We start from the raw sequence: 17,404 nt of genomic DNA on the forward strand, positions 1-17,404 counted from the left end.
ATCTTGCATATTCCTCACTCTGAATGCAAGTCTCCACATGAGATCCCTGAAGGGATGCCTGGAAGACCAAAGGGACCAGCGAACAGGAGATTGGGAAGACCGATTCAACTGTCTCAGCATGTCCTCCGATCCATCAAATGGTGGTGCTACCCCGCCAATCTCCTACGAGGGATCCCTTTCCACAAGGAGATACCTATTCAAACCATAGTCACGTATGCTTCTCTCCAGGGATGGGGAACCCATACAGGTCAACTTCAAATTCAGGGCAAATGGTCACACAGAGATTCCATCTCAATCTGTTAGAGCTACGAGCAGTTCATATGGCGCTGAAAGCCTTTTGGCCATCACTCCTCTCCAACTCCCTGCTTGTGCAGACGGAATAAAACAACAATGTGCTACATCAACAAGCAGAGCGGCTCGAGGTCCAGACAATTATCTCAGGAGGCCCAGACTATCTGGAAGTGGCTTCTGGCCAGAAACTTGACCTAGCACCAACTCACCTCCCAGGTGTTCAGAATGCTCAGACCGACTCTCTCAGCAGGCTCCTCCAGGAAAACCACGGGTGGGTCATAAATGATGACGTGGTCCACGATATCTTTGGAAGATGGGGTACTCTGGAGGTCGAAGAAAACCGCAAATGCCAAAGCTTCGCGTTGAGGTACTACCAACTGGGAACCCTGAGGATTGCCCGATGGATCAACTGGTCACGCAGATTTCTCTATGCCTTTCCTCCAGTTCCCCTTATCCTGGCAGTCCTCATCAAGCTGTCACAGTCACAGGCCAAAATGATACTCATAGCCCCGGAGTGGCCACGTCAGTGGTGGTTCACGGACCTCCTTCACCGATCTATCTGTCCACATTTCAGACTTCCATACAGATTAGACCTACTAACGAAGTTCAGAGGCCAGATAGTGCACGCCAACCTCTCCTCTTTGAATTTTGAAGCATTACTCCTGAGCTAGTACAGTATTACCTCGGAGCTGCATGGACATCCTCAAGGAAGCAAAGCGGCCGTCCACATGTTTTGCTTATGCTCTTAAATGATAGAGATTCTGTATTTGGTGCTCATCGAAGAATGAGGATCCTACCTCTTGCCAGGAAGATGTCATTCTTCCATATTTGTTCTATCTGGCACAATCCGGCCTTCAATCTTCTTCTATTAGGGTTCCCTTAGCAGCCCTAGCTGCCTACAGGGAATGCCCTTCACAAACTTCCTTTTTCACACTTCCTGTTATCAGGATTTTCCTGGAGGGTTTGAAGAAGGTTTATCCTCCTATTAGAAGTCCTTCTCCTGCTTGGGAGCTTAATGTGGTCCTCTCTCGTCATATGCAGGAACCTTTTGAACCCATAAAAAAAGGCGTCTCTTCAGCATCTGTCTTGGAAGACCGCTTTCCTTGTGTCTAATAATTCGGCCTGCAGGGTTAGTGAAATCCAGACACTTTGCTGTCAAGAGCCATAACACGGTTTTTCATGCATCCAAAGTAGTCATGAGGACTCATCCGAAATTCCTCCCTAAGGTGGTTTTGGATTTTCATGTAAACAAGACAATTTCTTTACCTACCTTTTACCAGCATCTACTCCAGCGGAGAGATCTCTTTGTTCCCTGGATGTTAGTAGTGTTTTAAAATTCTATCTGGATAAAACTAAGGATCTTCAGAGATCTGACCGTACAGGTCTAGCGACATCCAAGCAGTCCATCACCAGATGGATTGTTTCCTGCATCTTACTCTGCTACCAAAACGCTGATAAATCTCTGTCCAGTAAGCCTAGAGCTCACTGAACCAGAGCGTATTGCAGAGATATGCAAGGCTGCTATCTGGAAATCTGTTCATGCATTCACTAAACACTACTGCCTGGACTCAAATGCCAAGGCAGATGCTCAAGTAGTGCAGGCTTCCCTTCGGAACCTATTTGCTTAAATATGCATATCATTTTTTCTCTGTTTCTTTCACCACGTTCTATAAGGATGGGCTTGCTAGTCTATTCAAGTGCTTATGACTGTACATGGAAATATCCTACGAGAGAAGGAACATGTTCTTACCTGTAACTCCAGTTCTCTTGTAGGGGTATTTCCATGATAAGTCATAAGCAACCCTCCCTCCTCCCCGTTGGAACAGACAGAGGGATCCATAACGTAGAACATGCATTCACTTCTCATCGCCCTCAAAAAGATCTGAAGTAACTGCCACTAGCTGTGCATGATGGGATACCGGTGGTCTCTGGATTCTTAAAGGCACAGCTTCTATGTTTAAGACATATCATGGCAGCCTATGGGGCTATTCTCTCCTTTCATCTCGATCATGAAAAAAGGTTTTATGTGAACGGGATTCTTCTGTGTAAGATACTTAAAAAATGATACACAATATAGTATACTGGCTCCCTTTTTTAACTTCAAGATGAAAATGCGGCCATTTATTTATTTAGGCTACATTATTGCCTCTCTATCTCTTAAGTGTCTTTGCAGGCATTCCTGAAGAAAAGCGAAAGAATCCCACTTAAGATGATATATCTAATGAAGTGCTCTGGGGTCCCTGCACGCGTGCGGGACTATTCAAGTGCATATGACTTATCATGGAGATACCCCTGCGAGAGAACTGGAGTTAGAGGTAAGAAACTGTTCCTTCTGGCTGATCCTAGCTCTGAAAGTTGCAAAGAAATGGATACAGAGAGAAAAATTCAGATGGCTATTGTTACATTAAATGTACCCTCAGGTCCATTAAGTAGATTGGCTATGCTCCGTAGATCTTCAAGATGCGTACCATATTCAAATATCCAGAAAGCACTGCACATTTCTGGGATTTGCAGTTTAAAACAACCACTGCCAATAAATGTACTTCCCTTCAGCCTTAAATCAGCCCTGAGAACCTTTTCAAAGTGCATGACTGTCGTTACAGCTCATCTCGGGAAATGCAAGATCTTCGTCTATTCGTATGTAGATGACTGGCTCATCAAGGCTTCAACATACCCACAAGCTCATTGACATTACCAAATAACTATCTCTGCTATCATTGCTTAGGACTACACATCAATCGCAAGAAATCAACCTCGTCCCTGGTGCAGACACCACATTATTTAAGAGTTTACCATAAAACTAAAAGTGTATTCTTCAGAGGAGAGACTGTTATCTATATGTTGGAAATATCAATGTCTATTGAAACCCACTCATCCGACTGTGAAACAGGTAGTTTCTGCTTTCTGGCCTGCTTCCATATGAGACCAATACAGGAATGTCTGGAAGACCAGTGAAGTGAATTTTCATTTGATTTGCAAGTCATAACCACCCTTTCTTTTATTGCGCGACACTGTCTCAAATGGTAGTGTCAATTAGAGAATCTCCTCCTTGTAATGCCCTTTTTAGTACCAGGTTCCATCACAGACAACAGTGACTGATGCCTCGCTTATTACTTGAGGTGCACACAGGGATTACCTACAAATTCAAAAATGTGGTACTCAGAAGATATTAAATAATATACCACACCCACTGATTGAAATTGAGATTTGTTCACTTGGCTCTGAAGTCTATCCTATCCTCCTTCAGGATGGACTCTCTCCTTGTTAAAACGGAAACAAAGAACAACTATTTACTATCTGAACAAGCTGGAAAGAACAAGGCCCAGTGCCTTGCCATTGGAAGCCCAATCCATCTGTAATTGTTTACTAGACCGAAACCTGTGGATTAGTTCAGCCCATCTCCCAGGAGTCCAAAACATTCAAGCAACTAAGCAGATGAAGTCAAAACAACCACGAGTGGGTCCTCAACAACTCTGTCATTTATGACATCTTCTGCCCCTGGGGTTTCCCTCAATTGGATCTTTTTGCCCACATAGAAAACAAAAAAGTGTTCAGACTTTGTCTTGCAATTTTACCAACAAAGGAGAATGCCATATGGTCGACTGATCCAGCAAATTTCTCAACACTTTTCTTCAGATACCTCTAATTCTGGCAGACATTGTTAAGTTGCCTTATTCGAAAGCCAGAATAATTTTACTAGCTTTAGAGTGGCCACATCAGTAGTGGTTCATACGCTATGATGTAAAATGTTGTCACAAATGCTTGGAGGGAACACCCGACCCTATGTACACAGGCCCATGGCAGAATTTATTTCACTGTACGTTCATTATGTGCATTGATGTGCTATAACTGTATGATAAAAGATAAAATGCAATAAAGATATTCAAACAAAAAATCAGTAGTGGTTCATAGACCTTATATGCATGTCGAAAGAAGCACTAGGCAGACTGGACCTTCGCATTAAGTTTGGAGGCCAGATGGTACATCCAACCTTCCATCTTTGAGTTTGGCAACCTGGCTCCAGAACCTAACTAATATGCACACTTGAGCCTTCCACAGGACAGTATGGACATTCTTAAAGAAGCCAAATGTTCATCTACAAGAGCGTTCTTCTCCTTCAAATGGGAGATTGTTTGGTGTTCTAACAACTGTGATCCGACCACCTGCCAAGAGGAAGCTTTACTACCATAGTGGCTTCTTTTTTATTAGGAGTTATTTGACAGTTATTACTGCCTATTAAAAATGTCCCTCACACACCTTTTTAAAGATCCCTGTAGTTAAGGATTTCTTAGAAGGATTAAAATGTTTTCCCCCAATACATAGATCAGCTCCCTCTTGGGAATCGAGCATTGTACTTTTATGTCTCACAGGTTCTCTATTTTTACCTATCCATAAAGCCTCATTACAACGCCTTTCTAGGAAATCTGCGTTTCTTGTGGCAGTTTTAAAAATTCAAGATTTTTTCCCCCATGAACTGTGCACAGTATACCATAGCAACAGCATCAGAGCGATCATGAGGACTCATCTGAAATTTTTACCTAAGTTAGTTTTGGATTTTCACGCAAATCAGACCTTTAACCTACCAATATTTTTTCAGAACCCTACTACTACAGCAGAGTAATCTATCCACACAATGGATGTGAGAAGAGTTCTAAAGTTTTTCCTTGACAAATCTAAAGATATTTGTAAGTCTAAATAATTGGACAGGAATAGGTACATCCAAACAATCTCTGTCTGATGGATAGTTTCTTGCATTGTTTATGCTAGCATAAAGAAAACAAAAACTTTGTTGGTAAGCCAATAGGTCGCACTACCAGAGGTAAATCTGCTATGGCAGCTTTAATAAGAAATATTCCTATTTCCTAAATCTGCAAGACAGCCAGTTGGAGATCTGTTCACACATTTACAATACATCACTGTCTCGATTCAGATGCTAAGACTGATGGCCTAGTAGGGCAAACCTCCTTGAGAAAATTATTTGCTTAACTTCTTCATTGAGTCCTCTTACTCCTCTCCCACCACCATGCTAGTCAATTTAGTGCTTTGATTATCAATAGAGATCCCCTGAAGGAGAAGGAGAGATTTCTTACCTGTAATCTCTTTTTTTATTTATTTTTTTACGGAGTTTTATAGAGCGCAAACTTGACCCAAATCGGGTATCGGAGCACTTTACATAGCTGCAGTTGCGTTACATGAGGACACCTTCATTTTTGTTAGGCACGGGGAGAATAAGTCATTTGCCCAGAATCACAGGATGTTCAGTGTCATTGCCGAGACTTGAACCCAGTTCCCAAAACTCGAGGTCGACCACACTAGCCATTAGGCCAACTCCTCCCCCAATCTTAGTTCTTCTTCAGGGGAATCTCAATTGAAAACACAAGTAACCCTCCCTCCTCTCCAGTGGAATGGACAAAAAGAGTCCATAAACTTTATAGTTTTTAGTATCCTTTATCTCTCTCTGCAAAAAAAGAACTGAGGTAACTGCCACCTGCAGGATATGATGGGATACTGGTAGACTATGGACCTTTAACAGTGCAGTGTCAGTTTTCATGATATCATAGCTGCACCCTATATGTCTACATTGCCATGATTCTTCAGCCCCGTTTCCTTTGAAATAGGTTAGTGAATAAGGTTTTTAAGAAATATCACATTTTTTCCTGGTAATTTTCCTATTTTGTAAAAATGTATTTGGCCTTTTTAAAGGTAAATTAAAGGAATTGGCCAATATAGCCTATTTCAGAGGCTGCATTATTTTTTAAGTTATATGCTAAAACTTGACCTTTCTGAAGTAAGGCAAAGATGAACCCTTCGAAAGATATTTTCATAAGAAGTGCTCGACTATTTAGTGCTTATGATTTGAATGGCGGAGAACTAGGATTACAGGCAAGAACATTTCTTTCTTCTCAGCCATGTCTGTATGTACTGTGGGGATCAGAACGTTGTTCTGCATGTATTTGTCCACGCTGTGTATATTCACTAAGAACTTATGCTTCTGTGCTCCCTAGATGGGCTTATATAGGTCATTCAGGTTTCTTTGACGTTTTCATAACCGATGTCTGTCCCAGCTGTCAGGCTTTTGATTCTCACATATCTTCTTTCTTTTCAGTGTTCAAAATGACCTCTCCTTTCCAGGCTTATAGTGGTAGGTTCAAGAACAGCCTTAAAATCAACACCTATCTTTTGACCAATGTGGGCACAATAAACAGAGCCTCAGCACACTTCTCGAACACCAATGCACCTAGCATTAAATCATGTGTCATTCAATAATCTGCAATCTTCTTCAAACGTATATGGACCCCTTTAAACCCCTCCTTGTGCCCACCATTCGAGTGCCTAGTTCTCGTGGGTTCCATTTGATATGGTACTGATCATATTAATTACTGACTTGGCCTGGTTCCTTTTTGCTATAACTTCTTTTCATGATGGTTGGTGAGGACCGGCAGGAGACCCTCGCTCCAGCAGCCGCTGTGAATTTTGTTTGTATGATCACCACTTATCAGTTTTGCAAAAGTCTAACACCCATTACCACGGGCGCACTGAACTTCAGCATGGAAATGTCACATTTGGTTAGGTGCCCAGTGAACCCACTGTGTGTCCTCATGCATGTTGACATGCCTCACAACTCCCTGTATTTCCTCCTTTTTCACTCTTTGTCCCCGCTTGCATCTCTGCATCGCTCCAGTCTCAGACTTGACCTCACAGCTGCTGGTGCTCCAGGGCTTTTTAATCAGCTGCTTTTCTCTTGTTCTCCCTCTTGCCTCCTACCTCTCCTTAAGATCCATCTTAGATGGCCTTCACACTCTGCGGCAAGGCCTCAGGACTTACTTCACCTTTCCATTGATTGGTTAGTTGTTCTCCAAGTGAAAAACATTCTGGTCTGTCCCAAAGGTCAACAAAGCATAATTCCTTCCTTATGTGTTCAGAATCATGCCCCTAGCCAAAGTTTAAGCCCTCCCTCCCGGAGATAGTATTTTATAAAATCTTCTAGCAATTATCTTTCAGGTTGTAAAAAAGTTCTCCCACAGTTACATTCTCCATGGCTGTGGAAGTAGTTTCTTTGCATCAAAACCCGAGTAACGGTTTTCCAATCTTTAATTTAAGATGGTTGTGTGCATAACCTCCTGAGAAAGCGTGGACTCCCTCCGATCAGTTTCTCTTTCATTTCCTTGCAGGCACAAGAGTGCCGGGTATTTGCCTGGCTCCCGACCGTCACCGCCATCTTGAAAGGGCGGATTTTGCTTGTTTTATGCTTTTAACTCACACACCGTTATTTTAACTTGTTTTTCTTTTACAGTAGCTATGGCCCACACGGAAGCTTGTAAAGCGTAGCCGGGGGAGCTGGACCCCAGTTTGACATTTCTTTTGCCCTCACTGTTGTCTAGCACTCGCTCTTAGCCACACCTGTGGCCACGCCCCCTAACCTACACCTGGTTACCAGGCTACAAAGCCGGCCCACAAGCGCATCTGTGCCGCTGGCGGAATGAAGGTGCACCAAAGGCAAGCCCATCTGCACCTGGACCGCGTTCAGCGCCAGCCACTCTGCCAGTTTGGATCCAGATCTACTAAAACTGTTGATTTGTATAAAGTATTCGAGGAACCTGCTTATGAGGCTTGAACCATGAGGTAAGAGCTGTGCAGGTCCATGCTTAGAACCACAGGTTATTGACAATCAATCTTGTTGCTCTCAGTGTGAATTCACCTTTCTAAACCTCTCAGTCAGTACCTCCCAGACCCGACCCAACCCAAGCGCACAGCAAACCAAACTTTAGCTCCTCAGGTGCGCTCATCAATGCAAGATCTTTGATTAAAAAACACACTAGCATTTCGTGAATTTCTAGAGACTCGCAAGCTTGGTCTGGCCTTCATCATTGAAGTGTGGGCCGACACCTCATCAGACTCAGACCTACTCCTGGCCCTACCAACAGGATATAAAATCCATAGAACAGCCTGAAATCATATTTCGAAGCCTGCCCGAAGCCATAGATTGTGAGGAGCTGGCTTTCAAGATTGAACTGAATAGCTACGATTCCTTTAATGGAGTACTATTCTACCGCCCCCCGGGGGCCAAGGCTTCTTTTATTGACAACATTAGCCATCTTTTGAAACTCAAGGTTGTGTTCCCCAATTTCTCTCTTCTAGGGGACTTCAAGTTCCATTTGGAGAACCCTATGGATCCGGACACTGAAACTCTCTTAGATCAGATGATTAGTGCTGGCCTAATCCAGATAGTTAAGGGCCGTACCCACAAAGCAGGGCACTGTCTTGACGGAGTTTTGTCTGACAATCTTAACTTAAAATGGACACGCTTGCTTCCATTAACCTGGTTCGACCACAACGCCATTATGTTTGATATCACAGGACTACCTAAATCCCCCTTCAAACACCCTGGGAAAACAGCCTCCAGCCGTCCTTGGAATAGGATTAACGCCGACCAACTCAAAGCCCTTCTCGAACAGTCTATGCCAGAGATCCCTCAAATACCATTCCTGATTAGAGTCAGCAACATTGCAATTAGCTCCACTGAATAATCATCGGAGTCCCAGGCTCTTCCTCCCGAACCCTGGTTCAGTGACACACTAAAATCCCAGAAACAAATTTGTCAGAGACTCAAAAGAAAATGGAGATTAGGCTGTAACCTGAATGACAAAATCAAATACAAAACCTCAAGCCACAGTTAATCCTGAAAGAAAAGTCCCCCTACTACACGAAAAAACCCAAAGATGCTAACTGTTGCCCTAAAGAATTAGAATTATTTGCCAGAGTGAAACTTGCAGGATAAAAAAAAAACATAAGTCAACAATTCTGCAACTTCCTGGCCACTTCTTCCCAGGACAAGGTAAAGTCAATCTACAACACCTTTTTACTTTAGAGTAAGCACTCTGTCCAGTCACCTACTCAACAGCAAAATGCACAAAGTCTCAAACAAAAACCGTGCTACTCCAACTACAAATACCCTCTCAACCTTCACCACGTTTATTAAAGATCAGACACTTAACATACTAACTTCAGCCAAATAGGGCTCCCCAAGGAACCTATGCCCACCCAAATCATACACATATCACCTGAGATTATAGCTACCTACTTTACTCTGCTTTTTAACAGGATTTTCACCCTTGGACTCTTCCCAAATGAGTGGAAGAAGGTCTCAATACTTCTCCACCTGAAAAAGCCAAATATGGACCTCAGTGATCCTCTCAGTTATAGATCAATCTTGCGACTCCCCTTTCCAGCTAAGGTAGTAGAGAAAGCCATAAATATGGAACTGACTACGTTTGTTACGAAAAATCCTTGACTCATCCCATTTTGGCTTCCGGGTACATCACAGCACTTAGTTAGCTTTGATCACCGCCACAGAGGAGTTCAGACAAACCCTGGACAAAGAAGGTAGTGCGGCCGTGATCTTATCGGATCTATCGGCCGCCTTCAATACAGGCAATCATAAATATCTGGTTGACCGTCTAGCCTCACTCGGGATCAAAGAAAGGCACTAACTTTATAAGCCTCCTTCCTCACTGAGTGAATTCAGTCTGTTGCCTTGAGTGATCATGTTTCACCCTCCTTCACTTTTCACTGTGGAGTTCTTCCAGGGATCATCGTTGAACCCCACTTTGTCAACCTTTGTGTCACCCCATTGGCAGAACCTATTAAAATGCATGGATTTGCCTTAGTGTCATTTGCTGATGATACGCAATTAATTATTGCAGTAACTAGCTCACCAAACTCAACAGCTGTCCGGTTCCATGACTGCATGCGTCACATCGGCAACTAGATGCTAGACAATTGCTTAAAGCTCAACTCATCAAAAACGGAAGTGCTACTATTCGGCAACAATCCCTCATTCTGAACAGCCAACTGGTGACCCTCCCATTTCGGCCCCCTTCTAACTCCAGCGAACAAAGTAAAAAACTGAATAGTGTTAGTCGATACCAAACTTTTGTTTGATGGACATGTTAATCACACTACTTCCTCCTGCTTTTTCATCCTTAAAGTCTTAAGGAAGATACTCCCCTTCATTCCCCCTGACCTGCAAAATACAGTAGTCACTGCACTCATATCTTCTAGACTTGACTACTGCAATACTCTCTTTACCAGCACACAAAAGCGTTCCATTAACAGGCTCAGATATCACAAAACTCGGCAGCCCAACAACTTCTGGACATTCAGAGAGACAAGTCGGTTTCTCTAGCGCTATTGCAATTGCATTGGCTGCCAATAGGAAAACATATTCAGTTTCAGGCCTTATGCATATCCTTCAAGTCCCTGCATGGCCTTGGCCCAGACCAGCTATCACAATACCTTAAGGAATACATTCCCTGAAGATCCCTTAGATCAGCCTCCAGTTGTAATCTTATTGTTCCAAGATTCAAAAACGTGAGTTAGGGTGGTAGGAGTTTCGCCACCATGACTGCCAAGCTCTGGAACTCCATCCCATTAACCCTTCAGAAGAAATCCAATATTTTAAGATTGAGGAAGGACCTGAAATCTTTTCTATTTAGACCATGACCCCATCCCCCCCCCCCCCCCCCCCCAATTGTTCCGAAGCAGTCTCTTACATAAGGTAGCGCCTTTGGTGTTACCCCAAAAAACAGTCCCAGGATGCTTCTTTCCAGTTCAGGGAAGACCTGGCTTGGCAGTTCGGGCTGGACTGTTCCCATGACGCACAGGGTCAAGACTGATTTGTATATAACTGGGTCTGAACTGAGATGGCAAAGTGAAATAAAAAAAACGATGATGGATTCAACCCAGATCTGTGACTGGGGGTGAGTGTCTGAAAAGTTTCAGCGCCCCGTCCAACATGTCCTTGTGCTTGCGTCAATATGAACACACTTGATATTTAAATTGGATTAGATAAGTAAAGGTAAATGCTTTAACTCTATCAACATACAGTGGGTCAGGACGGAGCATAAACCCTACCAACAACGTACTTCTTCTACAACAATTAGAATCTTCACACAATTGTATATCTGGTAACACAAGTGTAGAGAACGAAAAAACCACAAACGTGCACCAAATAAACAGCAATTACTCACATTCATAAAGGCAAACTCTACCTTTAATTCTTTACGTGATGATTAGACATAATAAAAAGGTGTGTGTAACTTTTATGATATCTAATCATGACGAAACGAGTTTAAGGTAGAGTTTGCCTTTATGAATGTTAGTAATTGCTGCTTATTTATTTTTTAGGGCCACAGATGGAGCCTGACATCTGTAGTGGACCACCGTGTTATCTACCAAGTCTACTAAATGGCTGGTAATACAAATGTTTACATTTGCAGAGTGACACTACACCTATTGGTCCTGATGAACGCCCTTGAAGTTCATTGAGTCATGTACGGTCAGAAACATGTGTACCATTTAGGATAAGGGTAGTTTTGTTACCCCCTGTCCTCTCAAGTATTTTATTCCTATCCAATGGGGGCACCAGAATAAAAACCAATTTTATCCCACCATGATATAGTTTTATTGACAATTTATTTTTTTCCCACACTCTTCCCCTCACTCAAAAACATAATTTTGCTCATCCTGAACAAGAACACCTCTACTCCTCCCTCTTTGGCGCATGGGAGTTGTGGCCAACACTAGGTACCTTGTGGCCCTTGTCTGAGGAGGGAACACATTGATGAATAATGTCACCCTCTGTGAGAGAGGGTTCTCGTCCTAACATCAGTGTGCACCTTTTAGTCTTTTATAACCGTTTGTGGTTCATTTGTTCTCCACACTTGTGTTACCAGGCGAACAGATTCTAAATGCTTTAATTCAGCAGTGTAACACTGTTGATGTTTGTAACTGGACAGCATCGGATTTAACATTTATAAAAGAAGTGATACTTTATTGGCTGCTGAATATAAACCCTCTAGTTGTTTAGCCATAGCAGTGCTGCCTAGCAACTGTTCAGTATATTTAGATGTTGCTTCCGGATCATTTATAGTAATGAATTCATGCATACCAAAGGTAAAAACGATTCATGAGAGCTGCCAAGCGCATAAGTTGCGTCCTTGAGGTTTAGATCTGCATATCTACATCTCTACAAGATGCAGTGACTTGTGGCATGTATGACACACGAATCATAAAATACAGTCACAGAGGCAGCACATTGTGAAAGCTGCATGAACATGAGTTTTGCCCTCACTGCTTTCAAAAGGCCAGAGCCCAGGAATGTTTTGACATACAAAGGAAGGATAGAATTTTAGAGATGATCCACTTGAGATAATTTTAAAGGTATTCTAATGAGGTGCAATCTATGCTGATGTCTTGTTTAATAAAGAAGAAAAGTTGAAGTTGTGTATATCACAGTCAAAGGAGACGATATTTTGATGCGCTTGGAAAATGTTGTATGTACGTGATGTGGTTTATGTATACAGCAAACACATTAAGTCACATACATTTGTGCCCAAATGGCAATTTGTAAAATTCGTTTTAGCATCATCACATTTCATCTTAGTGCATCCGGCTCGAATCTGAGAAGTGTTAATTCTCCAAGCTGGAGTGTGGTTTCCTTGTATATTAGTGTTAGCTAGACAATGCGGAGGCAGAAAGCAGTCTGCCTTTCAGTTAGCTAGGAAGCAGGGCATGTAAATCTCTCTCTCTCTCTCTCTCTCTCTCTCTCTCTCTCTCTCTCTCGCTCGCTCGCTCGCTCTCGCTCTCTCTCTCACTGCTGTATATACTTGTACTACGGATAGTGTTCTACGTCAAGGGTTACTAGTCGCATCAGAGCTGTAAACAGTCATTGACTACATTTCATCGATTGCAGGGTAAATATTTAATATGTAAACAATACGGTGTGCCTCAATAGAGTATTGCTGCGAACGTTGTGTGTAGTTCAACATATAAAGACGTAAAATATTAGCCATGGACTGGAATGCAGATAGAGAAATTGGATCCCTGTTGGGTGGTAAAAGATAGCCAAAAATTGGTGTGCAGTGGGCCACTTGTACCCGTAAGCCGCAGCTGCCACTTCAGCTAATGCAATAATGATAGCTTCACCACTACAAACATAAAAGTAATTCTGCTTACTTTGACAATTGTGAGGTTAAGTGCTATTCAGAAAGTGCAAACTTTGAAAATTCCATTGTTTCTAAGTGTCCCAAATATCCTTGGGGGCATTATAGCATTGATGCAAAGTGGCCTTTAAATACTCCTTCCTTAATGTGATTACATTTGCACCCATTGCCACTACATTAACCAAAATGCTAAGAGGAAAGTCACTAGTCTTCCACCATCAAAATCAGTTTTCAACTCCTCCAAGTTGTGACGTATAGTAGCTGCATAACGCGATTATAAATGTGTGCATTTGTCTGTTTTGCACACATGCACATTCTGTTTGCGAATTTGTGCATGTACAAAGTGTGCTTTTTTCCTAAACTGTGCTGATGCTTGTTGGAGAAAAAGCTTCGGATATCTGGCCCTTTGAATTTAATCAGAATATAGAAGCATAGGTAGATGAAATCTGATTTTAGCCATAAATAATAGAGCGAAATGGATTGATAACGAAAATAATTACCACTGCATAAGATACGTTCAAGCATTCCCTATGACACATCTATGGTTTCAAAATATTGAACTATCACCAGTTCTCGTGTTGGGATGAAAGCCATTCGCAAAAGGGAAAGCGTCTCCTGAGGGTACATTCCCCTTTGTGAATATAAAATAAAAGTTTGGCGGGGAGTAGGCAGTGATCTAGGGGACCACTATCAACTCTAAAACACACTTTAAGAAAATAAACTTTTAATTGTCATCATAGTGCCTTTTCTTGTAAAGAAAATGGGCTGTAACATAAAAATGTTTTCTTTATTAAAAGATGATCAGAGACATGGTAGTCTTACGACTCTCGTAGGCCACCATCTCTGTCATGGCCACCAATCAGAGTGAGATAAAATTACAACCTCCCCCCCCCCCCCCCCCAATACTATTCACAAAGTAGGTCGGAGTGGAATTTTGTTAACCTACTTATTAGTACATAGGCCAGTTCACGTAATCTTTAACTACTTACAAAAATACTGGTCGAAAATAGAGACCAGTTTTCAGTATAACAGGTCTCTAGCCTGTTTTTGTAAATTTGTCTCTCCTTGGGTGAATAGAAAGTTGAACAAAGCCATTTTGCCTACGCTCCATACCTGGTAGATTAAGGGCCAGATGTAGGTAATCCACAAATACCGAATTCTTAATACCGAATTTTACCGATTCGGTATTAAGAAATCGGTATTTCTTATGTAGGTAATTAATCGGTAAAAAATACTGATTCCTTAATATTCCTTATTACCGAATCGGTAATACTGATTCGGTAATAAGGAATACCTACCCATTCATTCCTATGGGCTTGGAGGCCCATAGGAATGAATCTAAAGCCATTCTGTATTAGCGATTCGGTGTTAGCGAATCGGTGATACTGGGAGGTATTTCAAGGGTGCCAGGGTGTCCAAAGGACACCCTGTTGCACTCCTGAAATGTGCCTATGTGCACATGTGGCGCACATGCATGCCCGAAGGGCATGGATGTGTTCCACATGGCACTTAAAAAAAAAATTCAAAAGTGAATTTTTAAAGGAATTCGTTAATTACCACCAACTTGAAGTTGGTGGTAATTAACGAATTCTTAAAGCACATAAGCACTCTTTTATGTGCTTTCTACATTGCATCTACCGAATCAGTGAATATTCGGTAAATACAGATTCGGTATTTACCGAATCATCACCTACATTAGGAATGGCTAAATACCGGTTGGTAACCCTGAAATTTACAGAATTTCGGGGTTACCGACTGGTATTTAGCCACCTACATCTGGCCCTAAATCTTTCCTTTCCTCTTGTAGAAACCTTCAGAGTTTGTATGTATTGTTATTTAAAACTGTAAAATCTTGAGCTCCTCGTTGAAAATAATGGAGTTGTAAATACTTTAAATACATTTATAAGGTTGTTTCTTGTATTTTCCAATGCCCTGATCGAAATCTTCTCTATGTCCCTTTTCATTCTTTTCCACGAGATTTCTTGAGTTTTTCAGGGAACTGAGAAGAATAGAGGCTGAAATTATGGAATATGGAGAGGATACATCTCTCTCCTTCTCCAGCTACCTTTTCCTCGTTATTACAGTTACAGCAAGAGCCATGAGAGGAAAGGGGAGAAAGACTTGGCAGACCATGCCTAATGTTCTGGTCTGTCAAACCACAGGAGAGAGGTAGTTTTCCAGAGGGAGAGTTGAGGTCTGAGGATGCCTTTCATCTCCCATTGCTAATATTGTGACCTAATGATAATAGTTCTCAGTTCTCTTCCAGGGGATCCTCATCAATAGTCATAAGCATTAGAATATTCCCGCCCATGTGCGGGATCCCGGAAACAGTATATTATATGTGCCCCACATATATATATCCATACATATATACCTATATGTATACACAAGCAATTGCAGCCCCTAACACCCTAGAGCTGAACCATGCTGTAAGGAATTTCCACTACATATAAGAAAATAGCATTATAAACATGAGAAACAACATTATAACTTGTTTGGAAACTGTTTTAATGCTTAGAAAACAGCAGAAATTCTTAGAAAACACTGAAAGCATAGGAAGCTCCCAGGCTGCATTGCAAATACCCAGTCTAAAAAGACTGAAAAGCTAACTCATAGCTACATAGCAAAAACTGACACCGTGCCTTTAAGGCACACCTGACCCCCACCTTCCCATCATGCCTCAGGGGTGGCAGTTAGGTCAGTTGTTCTTTCCGGCTCCTTCTGGAAGGATCCTGGCAACAGAGCTCCACTTTTTTCTGAGTTTCTCAGAAAATATTATCTGTTTTTCAACTGTTTTTTCCCTTACTTCGACGTTTTTCATCTAAGTCAGTAAGAGGCTGCCTTTTTTAGGCATTTTTGGGCATTTTTTCCATCTTAAAATGCCCTCTCTTTTCGATTCTTGCCCTGCATGTGGCAAGAAAAAGGCCAGGACTGACTCTCATAGGGTCTGTATCCTGTGTCTACCGGAGGATCATGATTCCAGCACATGTCCTCACTGCCAGGGACTGTCCAAAAGAACTTTGAAGGACAGAGAGCGAAGTCGCGCTTATGGCCTGGCACAACCATCCAGAGGCCGATCTCCGGTGAGGAAGGGCTCCAAGAGGCATAAAGATTCATCTAGAAGCAAGTCCTCTCGTCCTTCCGCCTCAGCGTCGGGCTCGGCGCTGAGAAAAGATGTTCCGGTAGGTCGTGTTTCGAAAAAGAGGTTCTCGACAGCGGGCTCGCCGTCGAGAGCAGGTACGACGTCGACGTCGAAGTCCAGACCGCCATCGTCAACCCGGCGACGTTCGGCGTCGAGAGACACCACCCCTCCGCCGTCGTCAACCCGGCGGCGATCGGCGTCGAGGAGCAGGGAACCTCCGCCGTTGTCAACCAGGCGACGATCGGCGTCGAGGAGCAGAGAGCCTCCGCCGTCGCCAACCCAGCGGCGTTCGGCGTCGAGGAGCAGGGACCCTCCGCCGTCGACGACATCTCAACGTCGATCGGCGTCGAGGAGCATGGACCCTCCGCCGTCGTCAACCAGGCGACGACCGGCGTCGAGGAGTGTCACCCCCTCCGTCGTCGAGGGCTCCATCCCCTCCGTCGTCGAGGCTCCATCGGCGTTCGACGTCGAGGCAACAGGATCCTCCGCCGTCGTCATCCAAGCGACGTTCGGCGTCGAGGTTGGCATCCGTCTCGACGTCGAGAGTGGCAGCATCTCCGCCGGCGTCCCCGCGGCGTTCGGCGTCGAGGGAGAGAAGGCCTCCGTCGTCGGCTTCACATCGCCGCTCGACGTCGAGGCGGCAGGCTTCGCCCACCGAACATGGCCGCCGGTCCACATCGAGACGGCGTTCGACGTCGAGAGAGTCCCGGCGAGAAAAGAGACGACACCACGGATCGACGTCAAGACCGCGCTCGACGTCGAGACAGGCCTCGGACAGGTCGGTGGTCCTGGTGACAGAGTCGGCGTCTCGCCATTCCTCCTCCCACTCAGGGGCCTCTCCACGACCGGCAAATCCACGAGAACCTGCGGTTCAACCCCGTAGGTCTTCTCCTCAGACTCAGACCATTAATCTGTCGCCCAGATGGCTACTGCCAGCACATCATTGGCAGGACTCAGGGCCTACAAA

General features: G+C 43.5%; 1 protein-coding gene across 1 annotated transcript in view; it reads left to right on the forward strand.

Moving 5' to 3' along the window:
* The window catches only part of ADAMTS9 (ADAM metallopeptidase with thrombospondin type 1 motif 9), an 876,266-nt gene that overhangs the window by 261,572 nt on the left and 597,290 nt on the right, over positions 1–17,404 (forward strand). The window lies entirely within an intron of this gene.

Source organism: Triturus cristatus, chromosome 9 (genome assembly GCF_964204655.1).
Source record: "Triturus cristatus chromosome 9, aTriCri1.1, whole genome shotgun sequence".
Classification (NCBI taxonomy): domain Eukaryota; kingdom Metazoa; phylum Chordata; class Amphibia; order Caudata; family Salamandridae; genus Triturus; species Triturus cristatus.